Raw genomic sequence first — 14,289 nt, 5'->3', positions numbered from 1 at the left:
ATCATCCTATTGATGTTTAATTTCGGCGGAATTACGTTAGGGCAATCAAACGGCTAGGACACGAAGTGATTCGAAGCTTCAAAGTGATTGGCCAACGCTTGTCAATTCCCACATTCCTATGTAAGCAGGTTAGCGGGGAATTTTAGTGCTAGTTTTCAAACCGGGAGTGCGTCACTCAAGATAATTAATTATAATTCACATTGTAATATATAAAGATTCCTATTGCTACGTTCGAGAATTAATTACAAATATTATACCATCTCCGATCTTCTATCTAATCACACAATTTCATCTCACGATACTTCACAACGCGATCGCTATTCGCCTCGAATAACGAGCGCGTGCGAATCGGATTCATATTGCTTGATCCATCGAGCCGCAACAGGGTGATTCGTCTGAATCTTGCAAAGGGATCGACTCTCGAAGATTGGTTAACGAGGCTGGCGAACGGTGGCCGGTCGCGCGATGGTTGGAAGTATCCTGAAATATTGAAGTGTTAAGTTGAACGTTTAGCATCTTTCACGAAAGATTATGCGAGGAGTTGAATCATTGATCCGACCGGTGTGCGGAAGGCGAGCTTTCGAGGGATTTAAAAGCCGGATGATAAATATTAAAATAACAATTTGAATTCCACTTTCGTTCAAGCTCCGTCGGAATCCCATAGCACCCGGAGAGAAGGTTTTGTAAGAAGGAAGGAAGGAAGGAAGGAAGGAAGGAGATGAACTGTAACGGCGTACGGCGTACTGTAGATTCATGCAATAATCATTCTGCGTGCTTAGTCTATGTTCTCGCGTGATCCATTATCTTTCTTTCTTTTTTTTTCTTCCCCCGCTCTGCTCTCTCGCCGTGAAATACTTTTCGTATCAGGAATCAAAGACGACGTGTAATACGTTTCGCGAATTACGTGCGTTGCATATGGCGACGTTGAACTTTTTTTTCGAGGAAAACGTCCGTATAGTTTGCGTTACGGACAGCACGACGTGCGCGTAGGGGAACATAGGGCGATAGCGAAGAGGTCAGAGTACCTATGAATTCGCGGTTTTATTACAGAAAATCGATCAGCCAGAGCTGAAAAGTTCCCGGGGCATAGTTGTAGATTCGAATGCGAATCTCCACCTATCATCCTCCCTATCTGGGCTATATCGTTGATACGTTCTTGTATTTGATGCGCATCATTGCTCGCTTTGAGCCGTTATTGTACGAACACGTGGCACGCGAAAGTCCATTCAAAACTAACCTGACGGGCAACCTAATATCGGAAGTGATCGTTCGCTCCTAAACTCGCCGAATTCCCATCATCGAAATTACGTTTCCGTTTATACGAGTGAAATTGCGTTAATCTCCAATTCCGTCGGAACGGGCGAACGCTACCCTGATAAGTAAACTCTAGCTCACGGTAGAGAAACGTAGGAAACTCTCGTTATTTCGTCGAGAGGAAGAAGTTTCGGCGAGAGAAACGCGAGAATTGACGGTAAATTTTCAATTTTTACCGGCGGGGGGGGGGGGGGGGGGGGGGCGGCTGAGGGGGGCACCAGATAACAGGGTGGCGGCGCGTGTTAAACCGGCTGCTTAGACGCTTGAATATTACCGAATAATCCCGAGGAGGTGGGTGATAGAAGATAGAAGGACCGTGCGAAGGTTTTCAAGGGTTGTAGAGGCCGAGAGGTAGACGGTTGGTCGGGCATTCGCGACAAAGGCTAATTGCAAAGTGCGGGAGAACCGCGTCGCAAACGGGAACAAGCCCATATTACGTCGGAACATACACAACCAGCCATCGTTACCCCATGTCCTCTCTCTCTCTCTCTCTCTCTCTCTCTCTCTCTCGCAGAATGCTTTTGACATCTTTCTCGTTTCCCTCTGTCGATCCTTGCTTTCTACCTCAGCCAACCCCCGTGATTCGTCTCTTTCACGTAACGCGTTACCTGTATACGCTGGCGACCAGATAGGGTGACATCGAGGACGAGCTGGAGGTCAGCTGACGCCTCGAACTATGCGTGTGCCGTGGAGAAACGATCCAGCATGGTCTACCGTAGCTGAACTATGGTTCATCAGCTCGCTAACTCAGGTTTGGTATGGTACACGCGCAAAGCATCCCTGCAGAGTGGCGCGACCAGGTAAACCTCGACCTCGAGACCTCCATCGTATACAATTCCTCTACCTCCTGGTCCCCCTCTACTCCCTTTCACAGTGAATTCAACCTTCCCTTTTCTCACCCTCTTGCGATCTCCGTTCGTCCGTCTCTCTTTCACTCTGTCTCTATCATCGATGCTTTCTCCCCCTCCCCCCTTCCATGTTCGGTTACGTGTGTCCGTGTGTTCGTTCACGCCTGGTACACGCGTGTCGTCGTGTGCACGGAAGCTCTTTCGGTCATCGGCGACAGAGAGTGGAGCCGTACAAAGGTGTTAATTGACAATATATCGCGAGAACGGGCGAAAATTGGCCTGGTAACGACGTTTAACGACATTAGAAAATTCGTTAACGCCGGGCAAAAATGATGGATGATGAGCGGGCGCCTTTTCGGCGGTAGTGCAGCCGCTGCACTTCGCGTGGTAGCGCTCGCCGTGTCAAATTTCGCGTCGCGCCGCGTCGATGCACGCGACTAATTCGATTACGACGAGAGCTTTAAACGGGACTTAATCGAATCGAAGTAAATGAAGGTTATTTAGTTGGAACATCGCGCCTGGTACGCGAAATTGATACGAACCGGCAATCACGGCCCGGACGAACGAACGAACCAACGAATCAACGATCGTCGTTTCTTTTTACGCGTCGCGTCGCCTCGGCCACGGGGTCAAAGACAAGAGAAATCTTCGGCTCGAGTTTCCCGAGGCTCTTGACGATTATGGATCGCCGTTCGTAATTGAATGGATAATTGAAACGATCCTTATCAAAGCTGCGGACGTTATGGAGCACGGTCACGGCAAACACGAGCTCGTTTGGCTGTAACTCCGTCCGAGCGGGCTCTTTCACCTTCTCTTTGAATGCATCAAGAACGTTCTCCTGGTTTGGTAAACCGACTGCTAATTAATTGGTTAAATATTGATCGAGGAGTAAGATTCCGCGCGTCCCGAATGAAATTGGCCCGATTATTCCCCCGAAACGAAATCAATGGTCCCGTTGCTGGAATATTCATATTATAGACGCGCGGAATATGAAAGCGAGAACAGCGGTGATTGCCAGTTTCACGCACATCCACCGTACGTCGCGTTTAAAAAATATCGCCATTGGCTATCGACGCCGCGAGAACCTAACGTTTCAATGGCAACGTTGCATTTTTCATAGAGTACAGGATGCGCAAGTTCGACGAGCTTTCGAAATCGATAAGAACGGGATATAAATGCTCGTACAAGCGCGGACGTAAAAGACGATCAGCGCGAAATTGAATTCCTTTTACCCTTGCTTCTCTGGTGTGTCCGTGACGGCCATCTTGAAATTCCATGATGTTCCATAGAATCGCAATATCCCGTAGCATCATGACACGGTATTGTGAGCACAGGGTTGCGAATGACGGCTTTCACGGCTATGGATGTTAAACGATGCATTGTACAATTTGTGACGTCGGACAGATTGACGCGTTACGTCGTTATTAATGAACTTGTGATTCGTTGTTTGCACACACGCGCGCATACCGCCGAAGAATTTTTTTTTTTTTGTCGACCAAATAATATTCCGTAAATTCTCCCGTTTATTTGCCATTGAAATTTCTCGCACGCTCTCGCGTTTCATCTCGCGTGAAAAGTGACGAATTCGAAAATTACAAAAGCCGGATTCTCTCCATCTGTCGGTACGATTTCGAACGATCGACGATCGACGGGACACGGATTTTTTGGAATGGGTGGGAGACGCTGGAAGAGCGCAAGGTGGGCGAGTCACTTGGCATGCAGGACGAGGCCAGTCCGAGGCCGGAATTCCGTATGGATTAAGTAACCCCCGGCGCGCATAAGCCTGGATAAAATCGCGTTCACGTACACAGGCAGCACGCTCGAAGGTTTAGGGGTACATTTTTAAACACCGTGCCGCGACTCCGTGAGAAAGAAGCCCGATTTATTCGTCGTTTAACGAAACTTGATTTAGCGCGAGCCACGTCGCCTCGCCTTCCACGTGCACGGGATTAGAAGAAATCGTCGTAACGACGTTTCCTGGTAATTTCGCCGGCGCTGCTCCGCTCTCCGTGGAAACGTCGTCCCCGAGGTTGTGTTTGAAACAGTCTCACGACGCTGAGGGTCGTAACGTTTCCTACTATCGCTAGCTAGTACGAGAGAAGTGGATGGCCACTTTAAAACGAAACTCAAATCTCAATTTCCCAATTTCCTGTTAAGGACTAGTGTACCTAGGTATATCCCTTGCGGTTCGAAGGATTACCCACTGTTGTGGAAAATGAATGATTATGGTTGATGTGTAATAAACACTCTTTATTGTGTAACAAGCCTTCTACTCAATTTTTCGTTTTTTGCTTGAAAATGTTGAAGGTTACTACTCTGACTACTGTTTTGAATGCTGTTAAATACTACTCTGATTATTGTTAAAAATTGCTTATTAAATTGCTGCCAAAATTCTCTTTTAATTACTATTAACTTCTGTCTTCATTTTCTCAAAATTCTCCTTGGATCGCCCTTTCCAAAGTACTCTGAGGAATCGCAGAGCGGTGGATGCGTTAAGATCCAATCAAGAAGTACGGGGGAAGATTTCCAGAATTTCCCATCGCCGTCCATGAGAGTGATTCGGGTGGGATAGTTGTCTTCTGAAAACGATCTTTCGAGCATGCACGCGTTTATGATGTGCCACGTGTTCTATCCTATGGTACGGAAGACCTCGTCGCACTTGAGACTAGATTTATGGGTCGTCTAGATTGAAATTTTCTAATTGTAACTGGTCAAATGATTTAGAAATTGACGTTGGGTTCGAGCACATCCATGTCACGAATGTTACGTACCTCTGGCCTTAACACTTTCAATTTTTCAAGTTTTAAAATTCAGAAAGAATCGATAGAAAGATGGAAAGTTCCAATCTGCGAGTGACGATCGACACAATCGCAATACCATGTTCGCTGTATAATAACGCGAATAGCAGACACACGTATGTCAGTAAGATGGCGTCTGAAAATCTCGTGAAATCCTTGGTCTCATTTCACGTGGGTGTAGGTGTTTCCCGGTTTTCTCTATATCGTGCCTCGTTTTTCGACATTCTTTCTTTTTTCCGTTTCGTTCGGAGCGTCCTCTCGGCTGAGCGGAAGAAAGGACGAAGCTGCAAAGTGACAACGCAATTTCGCGGCGAGAACACGACGCGTGGAACGTATAAAGAGATTGTCTTTCTTAAAAATTCGCCGAGCCTGGAACGAGAGTACCCGGGCCGACTCGCGGCGTCGAGCCCCGGTTTACGTTTACGAACCAGCGTGCGAGAATTGCCAGAGCCGGATCGACGTTCCCTTTATGTTTGCACGCCAGCCAACAAGGAGTAACGACATTTCTTGTTACAACGCGTACAAGATAATAAACCTTTCGTCGGGGCGACCATAACCGGTACGTTGTTTCGCGTTGGCACGGTTATAAATGTGCCGACTCGTTCGCGATCGCGTTCGACGAAGGAAGAACGCACCCTGATAACACGGCCGTAGTCTTCTGATGATTAAATATTCAGCGATAACGCGGGCAAGTTCGATCCTTGACGAAATCGCGCGGAATTTTTTCGTCGACACGGTTTTACGAACGAGATGAACGAGAGTTTCCACGGTCTACGAAATTTCCTACGAAACACCGGCGGTGATTTGAGAAAGGCAGCGAGGGAGAGGCGAGCCGAAAATTTTCGCGAGAACGAGCGTTCACCAAGCCGTGTGTAAATCCAGCCTCGAGGTTCCGTTATAAATATAATCAACGTTCCCGCTTTTATCCGCCTTTACGCAAACCGCGAAATAAACGTCGACCGACGAACGAGAAAGCCGGAGAGGAGTTACGCGAAGATACGCCCTGTTCATAGCAGCGGCAATCTTTTTCAACGTATCGGCTTTGTCCCACGCATATTTCACGCGCGCCGACTCATACATTTTCCTGTTTATACTGCTGCTCTGTTCCACGTTCCGGACGACGTGCAAGTTTTGCGAGCCCTAGTTGGTTTCGCATACCTATCGGACGCGGCAAGAAGTTGGGGACACTTGCTTCTCGGCACTGCGAAACGGATAACAAGACGACTCGAGAGTGGAAGTCGATTTTATTTAAACAACCGGTTAAGTTAACTTGCCTCTGGCTAGGAGTCAAAGTGACGTGGCTTTCACTCGGTTACCGACGAAACCTGTCGCGGTAACTTCCCCAGCTGTGATATTATGCGCGAGCGAGGTCGTGTACCGGCACCGGCGATCACTTTCCAACTCCGACTACTTGCCACCGTCTCGGCGACGCGTCAGGATTCCACGCCGAGATCCTTCGTCAGCTGCGAACTTTCGCCCCCGTTGTTCTCGATTCGGGGCGTTCTCTCTTGTTCGTCCGAAGCGAAATCGCCAGCGACTTCCGATCTAGTCGAAAAGTAACACTGCTGCTTTCCCGCGGCGTTCCCCGTCGACAAACACTATATTCCACGTCTGTGATGTTACAACGGAGAAATAATCGACGCGTCAACACTCGGACCAATTTCTCTCTGTCAGATTTCCCGATGCCACCGATTAAATCTCGTTCGTTCGTTAACGACGTTGTTAAGCGAGTGGAAATTGTCTCTATCGTTAATGACTCTCGCGCGAGCGAATTAGAGAAGAAGCGTCGACCGTCGAAGAAAGCCGATTCGATCGGAACCGGAGTTCTCTTCTTGGCCGTAGTAAGCAATCGCGATAACGGTCATTGATTTATGCGCGACTCTCCATGAAAAATTAACCTGTCCGTGAATGTACAAACGGAATTTCGAATCTCGCCGAGGGATCGCTGACGTTTGACATGGATCGCGCGCGTGCGTGTACTGGCTCGATACACGCGATGCATTTTGCAGCGCGTTCAACAGCCGGCCGTGGAATGTTCGCTAATCGCGCGGAACGACGTCGATCGAATTAATCTGTTTCGCGTTTATTAATAATGTCGTAACGCGCGACGCTCGTGTTCGACCCGGCTCGAAATAAACCGGTCGCGTTCTAGCTTGGAGGCGCGCTTCGAAGGCGTCGTGGCTGCGATAGCGGGCAATTTGGTAGGCAGAGTCGCGCCGATCGACGTTTCGCCGCTGCCTACGGTCATTAATTAACATCGCGACCGGGCTGATTAACATATTATCGCGGCAAGACAGCCACCGGTGTCGGAAGCAAAGCTGACTTGCTCGTAAGCGTGGAACCGGCGAGATTGCGCTGGCTAGGAGAGGAAGGCGAAGGCGAAGGCGAAGACGAAGGCAAAGGCGAAGGTGTAGGACCAAGGTGACGGTGGAGAGAGGGTCGAAGAGAGGGGAAGGTAACGGAAAGGAGGAAATAGGGGACTGAGTGCTGAGATTCAGCCTTTCAGAAACGAACAATAAGGGTGGGATGGCGGAGGCAGCGCCGACGAATCCCTCCAGGCACGTTCGACTATTAACCCCGCCGAGATTCGGAAACGCTCGGCGACTGAAACCACCGTCTCTACATCCCAACCCCTTCTAGGACGTTTGAACGAGACTCCTACCCAGTCGCAGTGTCCCCGTAACAAGGGTGAACTCAATTCCCGAGCCTGCCCGAACAGGCAGACACCGGTACCCTGGCTACCCACAGCCCCTTCTCGCCGCGTGCGTTTCGCTTTTTTCTCTCTCTACTTTTCCAACTTTTCTAACCGCGGCCAGTCGCTACGATTAACGCGAAAACCGTTGTCGTCGTAGTTCCGTCGTTACGGCTACGATCTGCGAACGAAACGCGTATCCACGGAAGCCTCGACAGCGTCGCCAGGAATGCCGAAGGCATTCGTTCGAGTACGTACGATTCCCGAGATTAAAGAAGAAACATCGTGTCTCCAAGTAACGTGTTTCAAAGTTTCATAAACCGTCGTTTAAACGAAAGAAAGAGAAAAAGAGAGAGAGAGAATCTCGCTTTCAGCAAAATCGATCAAAGCGATCTGCTGGAAACAGGATCTCGTTAAGGGTGGAAATCGTCGAAACGATTTTTCAGCGTAACGTCTCACTCGACTTGTTACGATTTTAAACGCGCGCGCGCGCGTGTGAGAGAGAGAGAGAGAGAGAGAGAGAAAGAGAGAGCTTCGAAGTACGCTCAGATGTAGATAGTAAATAATTAGACGTCAGGATAAATAAATTACTCTAATGGATCCGGTGGCATGTACCGTCGACGGAAGATCGGGAGCATGATTTCTAAGACGGTTTATTAATGACTGTCGTATCACTGTATATTCATTTCCGCGTCCATTCCACGGAGCGTCTTCTCCACGGGGTTTTGATAAAAATGGCGAGTGCCGTGAAACAATTTGTTATCAAGAGCAATGATACGACCGCGAAATATATCTTTACGTTGTCGGGTAAATAGCAGCGTGTCTACCCGTCGTAGCGCGTAAATCACTCGCCCGACGGTTTTAAGACTGATTCGCGAATGATCTACGCGCGTACTGCCTTCCCTTTAGGGAAGCCGATATTTCGAAAAATCTCTTTCTGTCGTGTTGCTGTGTTCGCCACCGATATCGTTCCTTTGGTACGCGCGCGCACTGGTCAATATTCGAGCCATTTTCCATGTATAACAATGCGGAAGTTTTTTTACGCGGCGGTGATATCCGCAGTGACCTAAAAAGATATCGAATGACACGCGTTTCTGTACGATGTCAAAAGTTATTGGAAATTTACCCGTTACCTGTACGTACATATGCGCGTACGAAATTTCATACGTTGGCGAGCGTATGATCACCAACGTTGATTGAGAAAACGTTCGATCGGACGTAGTTAACGATGTAGCTACGAAGCCTGTACGGAGCCTCGGTAAAGGTACTCGTATTCGTAAGATCATGTTGCAGACTCAATGGGCGCCATTGGCGATAGCCGTATTTCAGACTTAGCGTATTATCGGGGTATTACGTGTACAAGCATGTTACTGCTATCTACAGGTACCTACGTATGGATATTTACGGGTATGTGTGTTTCTAAATGAAGTTTGTATTCCCCCTCCCCACGTCCCTAGGCGAAGTTCGAAAAGTTCAGCAACGTCTTACGTATTCCAATGGCTTTGCGATTTCTATTCAAGCAAGCTGGCTCGCAACGAACGATTGTAATTTGCACCTCGGCGTTCTTGCGGTCGGTAATACAACCAGTTACAACTTTGACGGAACGAGTATTAATAAATTACTGACACGAAAGAACACGTGTAATTACCGTCGTAAAAATGAAATTACACGCAGAAAGAACGAAATTATACAACTCGTTGCGTTACATTGCGTATATACCCAAAGTGTACGCAAAGTGGTAAAAAAATCTCAACGAGCCCGTGCTCGAGAAGCAACGTTGCTCGAAGCAACACCTACGAGCTGACTGAACGGTTCAAGTTGGATCGTGGATGTTATCGGGACGATTGAACGGCATTCACCTGTCGAATTTATTAGCCGTAGCCGCGCTGTAACGGCCTCTCGTAACTCCAGCACAAACGTTCTCACGTTGGTTCGCCAAAGTCGCTGGCGTTTCAAAACTTCCAACCGACGCGGCATTGTGCCGCGATACATATTTCGAGCCCAGTCGCTTTCCCTCTCTCACCTCCTCTGTCGTCCCGTTCACTTTTCCCCATTCTGCATTCGCAGAGACTGACAAACGTCACATTTCCACGCAAGCTTGCGTACAGAGTTCGGGCCAAAACTTGGAATTTACCGTACGCTGGCGCGAACAATAGGTGCACCTGGTCGCGCCTTCCACCACAGATGAACGACAGGGACACGTGGGATGAGCCATTGGCGATAGAACACGCGGACAGAAGCGAGGCGGAGCGAGGAGCCGCGTGGTGAACCAGGTCGCCAGAGGGGTCGCGCACTATGTAGGCTAGTTGGTAAAGGCAAACCCGAATAATTTGCTGTAATAATCCGATAACTGATAATATTGGTAATTTGGTCGTAGCTAAACGGATCTCGCGGCGTAACGTTGCGTGCGTTATCTCGATTATTGTTATTGTTCCTACTGAATGACCGCCGAGGCTCGCGCCGTTGACGAGTTCACCACCGTCGATACGTCGATACGTCGAATCTATTCCCACGACAGGATAACTGAGCCGATCGAGTTGGTTGATTTGTTTCATTCAATCGTTTGCGCGCCGCCGAGACAACTACTTCCAAATTGTACGTGGATGTTTGAAATTATTTCGCGAAACGAAAGGGTGAGATTTCTGGAGTTTGTTCAGAGTTATTTTGTAAATAACGGGGATTTTCTGTTTGCGTAGATTAATTGAATATAAAATATCTCAGTCGGTGGTTTCCTTTCAGATTTATTTATTATCTTCGTAGGCAGTAAGTTTCCCATTCTATTTCCGCGCAACTCTTATCGTGACGAATCTGATTGTTTTAAACTCGACTCTCAGGAGAACTAGTAGGGTGTAACACGCGAAACGACGCAATGTAAATCTGTCGTGTTTATGGGAGATACGGCTTAAATAATATAATTCGTTCGTAGTTCAGATGTTTGCAACTTCGGTGTGCAGCCGAATCTCCCGAGAGATAGGAACATTCGCTTCAAATCCGATTTGTTTCTTCGCCCTTTCGACTTTAACCTCGTCTCGTATTTTTCTTGACAAGCGCGATGATACGGCCGCAAACGTTTCTAAAACATTTCTACTCGAACGTTGTTGGCTTATGGATGGTCTATAATAACATTCTCTACGCGATAGAACAATGAAGAAAAATTCCAGAACTAAGTGAAATTAAGTCAACGATTAAGTGACGATCTTAACGATTAATCCAAACTATTTTACGTTTAATTTATGACCAATCTCGGGATATAAACGTAAGAACACGGGAAATCATCGACAGAGGCGTGAAAGGTAGAATTCAAAATCTCGGAAGCTTGAATTCGAATTGATATATATATATACGAACGGAAAGACCCGCGTCCTTTTTAATCCGAGCGGAGTTAAAGAGAGCCGAGAACGTGGACGAATCGCTGCTTCGGGACTCTTGAATCGACGTCGAGCGGTGAAATGCGCTTGCTAAGTTTCCCGGAAGTGGTTCCAGGACTGATTGATCTCTCACATCGGAGTCGGTTTGAAGGAACGCGGGATCGAAGGAACGCGAAAAAGAGAGACAGACAGTAGGACAGACGGAGGAGGCAAAGACGACGGGAACGGAGAACAGAGATTCCGTGGGTTAGCCACGGGAAAATCGTTGACTACGCCGGGAACAACAATCCGATTGATTTATCGCGGTTTGCGTTAATTAATCGACGTCGACGCTCGTGAATCACAACTTCGTTGCTGTTCGCGCTTACGTTACATCGACTGATTCCGCGACAATACCCCATCGACTCCTCGGCTTTGTTCCCCTTCGTTTCATCATAGAGCCGCGTCCGTCCGCGTCTTTGTTTCTTCTTGTTCAATTGAACAGAACCCGACAGAGTACTCGTCGATTGTCGGTTAGCTCGACGATCCCCTTGCAGCGTATTAATTGTAAAGTTTCATTGCGAAATTTACAGCAATGTGTATATATATATATATATATATATATAATTGAATACATAGCAAGCTACGAAGTAATATTCAATCTTTCGCAGAAGTAGAAAATTTTCTTAGAAGAAGAAAGCGTTGTGTCTGAGTGTTTAATTCTGCTCGATTATACGTGCAATTTAAGGGGAGAGAGAACATATGTGAGTCACGGGGTCAATTTTCGCCGATCGATTAAAGCTTCAGTTCTTCAGCCGCGGCATTAGCTTAAGCAAATCGTAAATTTATCGAGCCTTTACGCGCGAGTAAATTTATCGGGCACGCGTAACGTCGTATATATATATATACAAAGACGCAACGTTTGATAGTGCGTAGAAGCTCGAAAAGATAGTCGGCGGGGGTTGCGATTTACGATTTCTACTCGTTATCTGTTTCACCTGCACAAGCAGCGCAGGAGTAGCGAGTGTCAAGCATAAAGTAGAAGGAAAGAGTCTCGTCGGCTGGTACACCTGGCGCAGGCGCCGAGTTCTCCATCCCTCTCCCTGGTCTGTTTATGCCCTCTGCGCCCCGAACCACCCCTTATCGTTATGGGGAACGGACGAAGACGACGGACGCGTTGAACGGAGAGGAGTCGAGTGGAGTTTCGGGGTTTGGGGTCGGCTGACAGTCGAACCGTGCTTCAGTCGGTCGGCGAACTCGCGTGCCGAGCCTTCGTCCCGGTGACGTTCCTCGTCGTCGACCGCGAACAACCGTATCCCCCCCGTATCTCGAGCAAGTCGGTCGGACACGATGCAAACAACAACGTTCGCTCGACGTCGAGGACGCACGTTTTTTCACGCTCGTCGGGAATCGTGAAGTCGGACTTCGTATTTACGTTTACGTTTCTTGCTGTTCCTTTTCTTTTTTTTTTTTTCTTTCGTTTCGGTTCGCGAGAACATTCGGCCGAGACAGTCGTTCGTGTACACAAGTATGGAAATTTCGTCGAGTGCCGATAGACGCTCCGGACAGAATGTGCGTTACGGATCGCGAGGATGGTTAGCGAAAGTGCGAGAAAATTAAGCATGACCGTCGTGGACGAAGACACGAAGGATTCTATGACGGATCACGCGAAAACATTGTCGGTGTACGGTGGATAAAGTGGCGTTCATAGGGGTGTGTATGTGTAGTGCGTAGGACTTAGCGAGCAAAAAGGACCCTCGAAATCGTTACCGCTCGGACTCGTCGCGACGCCTGTGGAAAGTGTCGCCGAAGAAGATCCATTAACTTCTTCCGCATTCGGTGCTCGACGAAATCCCCTCAATTTCCTTCGTTAGCAACCCGAGTGAGTGTCCGGTGGTCCAAGTTGGACGAAACTTTTTCTCCCGCTCCTCTCCGTACGATATACGCGATGCCACGTTCGCGATCCATTAAAGTTCATTAAGCGTCTACTCGTGGCACTGTCGGAAGTTGGAAGGAGAGTTTCTGCCAGTCGGTCCGCGAGGAAAAATCGTTCACTGCGTCCGTATCGAAACATATCCGTCGATCTGTCATATCTATAGTTGTCCAGAGGCGACGAGCATCCGTCGTTGACACGTATGTACCAAGCAGCCGGAAAAATATCACGCCGGAGGATTCTGAGCCGAGCTTTACGATCGGGATGGGTCGATAGCGAATTCGTGATACCTATCGTTTAGCTGGTGGTCCGCGTCGTGTACCAGAGAGATATCGCGTTCGACTAAACGCGAGAGCCTAAGGAAATCGAAAGAGGAAATCGAAAGAGGTCTGCCTCGTTGCCATCGTGCAATCGCAACGTTAACGAGGAAGGATTTTGAGGGGGATCGGTGGAAACGTGTGTTCCGTAAGTGAAAGGACCAGGTCGGAGCGGGTCGTTTTATTTTCGTCCTTGGAAAGTGAAGTGTCGTAGAAACGAGAGGGCAGGATTACAAAAGAAGAGGGACAACGCGTGTTAATTAAAGAGCAGGAGAAACCGGAGAGAAACGAACAGCCAACCTGACAGGTAAATATTTACCGACGCCGTGGCACAGTAAAATCGCAATTTCAGGGCGCGCGTTTTTTCTTTCTCTCTGTTCTTCTTCTATTCATTGCAACGTTGAACGGGAACAACGGGTGCCCGGACGTACATACCAGCACCGGCACAGCCAAGGTCCACGGCGTGTGTAACCTTCCGTTCTAGCGAACGATCGAATTCTCGGCCACGGATTCATCTTGGCTGACGCGTACTATTCATTCTGGTACGCTAGTCGTAAAAGAAGCGAGTGGAGACCGTCCGATAGTAATTCTCTGCGAATGAATCTTTTTCTTATCCGAGTTGAAGGAAATAGCAATGTTTCTCTGTTATTCGATTTAATCGTATTTTTTTTTAAATTACGTCTCTCTGTTCGTGTCGTTTGTTTTAATATACGGCGAACTCGATCTATTTCGTTCGTGGAATAGGATTCGTCTGACACGCCTTTCAATCTCGTCCGTGATAAGCTGCAAGGGAAAGGGAAGGGAAAGAAGGAATCGAGAAAAAACCGCCTGACCATTCGGCGACGTTTCTCTTCGGCTAAGATCGTGCGCAATAAAAGAAAATTGAGTTCTACGCGCGAACACGTAGCACCGCGTCACACGCGTTTTACGTTCTACTGAATTAGAATCATGGGAAGTCACGTGACCGGGCCGTCCTATACGACCAATCGATCTGCCAGTCGGCATAATTCTCCTTCACTTCACTGCGATTTCTCCCTCGC

The 14,289-nt window shown here is 48.1% G+C and overlaps 1 protein-coding gene across 7 annotated transcripts in view; it reads left to right on the top strand.

Annotated features, from left to right (window-relative positions):
- Nucleotides 1-14,289, top strand: part of LOC122532625 (agrin-like) — a 437,045-nt gene that overhangs the window by 47,238 nt on the left and 375,518 nt on the right. For 6 of the 7 annotated variants that reach the window (XM_043661537.1, XM_043661540.1, XM_043661539.1 and 3 more), the window contains exon 1: nt 12,491-13,556. The exons of the other annotated variant lie outside the window; for it this stretch is intronic. The gene's annotated coding sequence lies outside the window, so the exon portion shown is untranslated. Of the gene's footprint in view, nt 1-12,490; nt 13,557-14,289 lie in introns of those variants that run through there. 7 annotated transcript variants of the gene reach the window in all.

Source organism: Frieseomelitta varia, unplaced genomic scaffold (genome assembly GCF_011392965.1).
Source record: "Frieseomelitta varia isolate USP_RPSP 00005682 unplaced genomic scaffold, Fvar_1.2 scaffold_462, whole genome shotgun sequence".
Lineage (NCBI taxonomy): Eukaryota > Metazoa > Arthropoda > Insecta > Hymenoptera > Apidae > Frieseomelitta > Frieseomelitta varia.
Note: the sequence above shows the minus strand (reverse complement) of the source record. Positions and strands in the feature narration are given on the sequence as shown.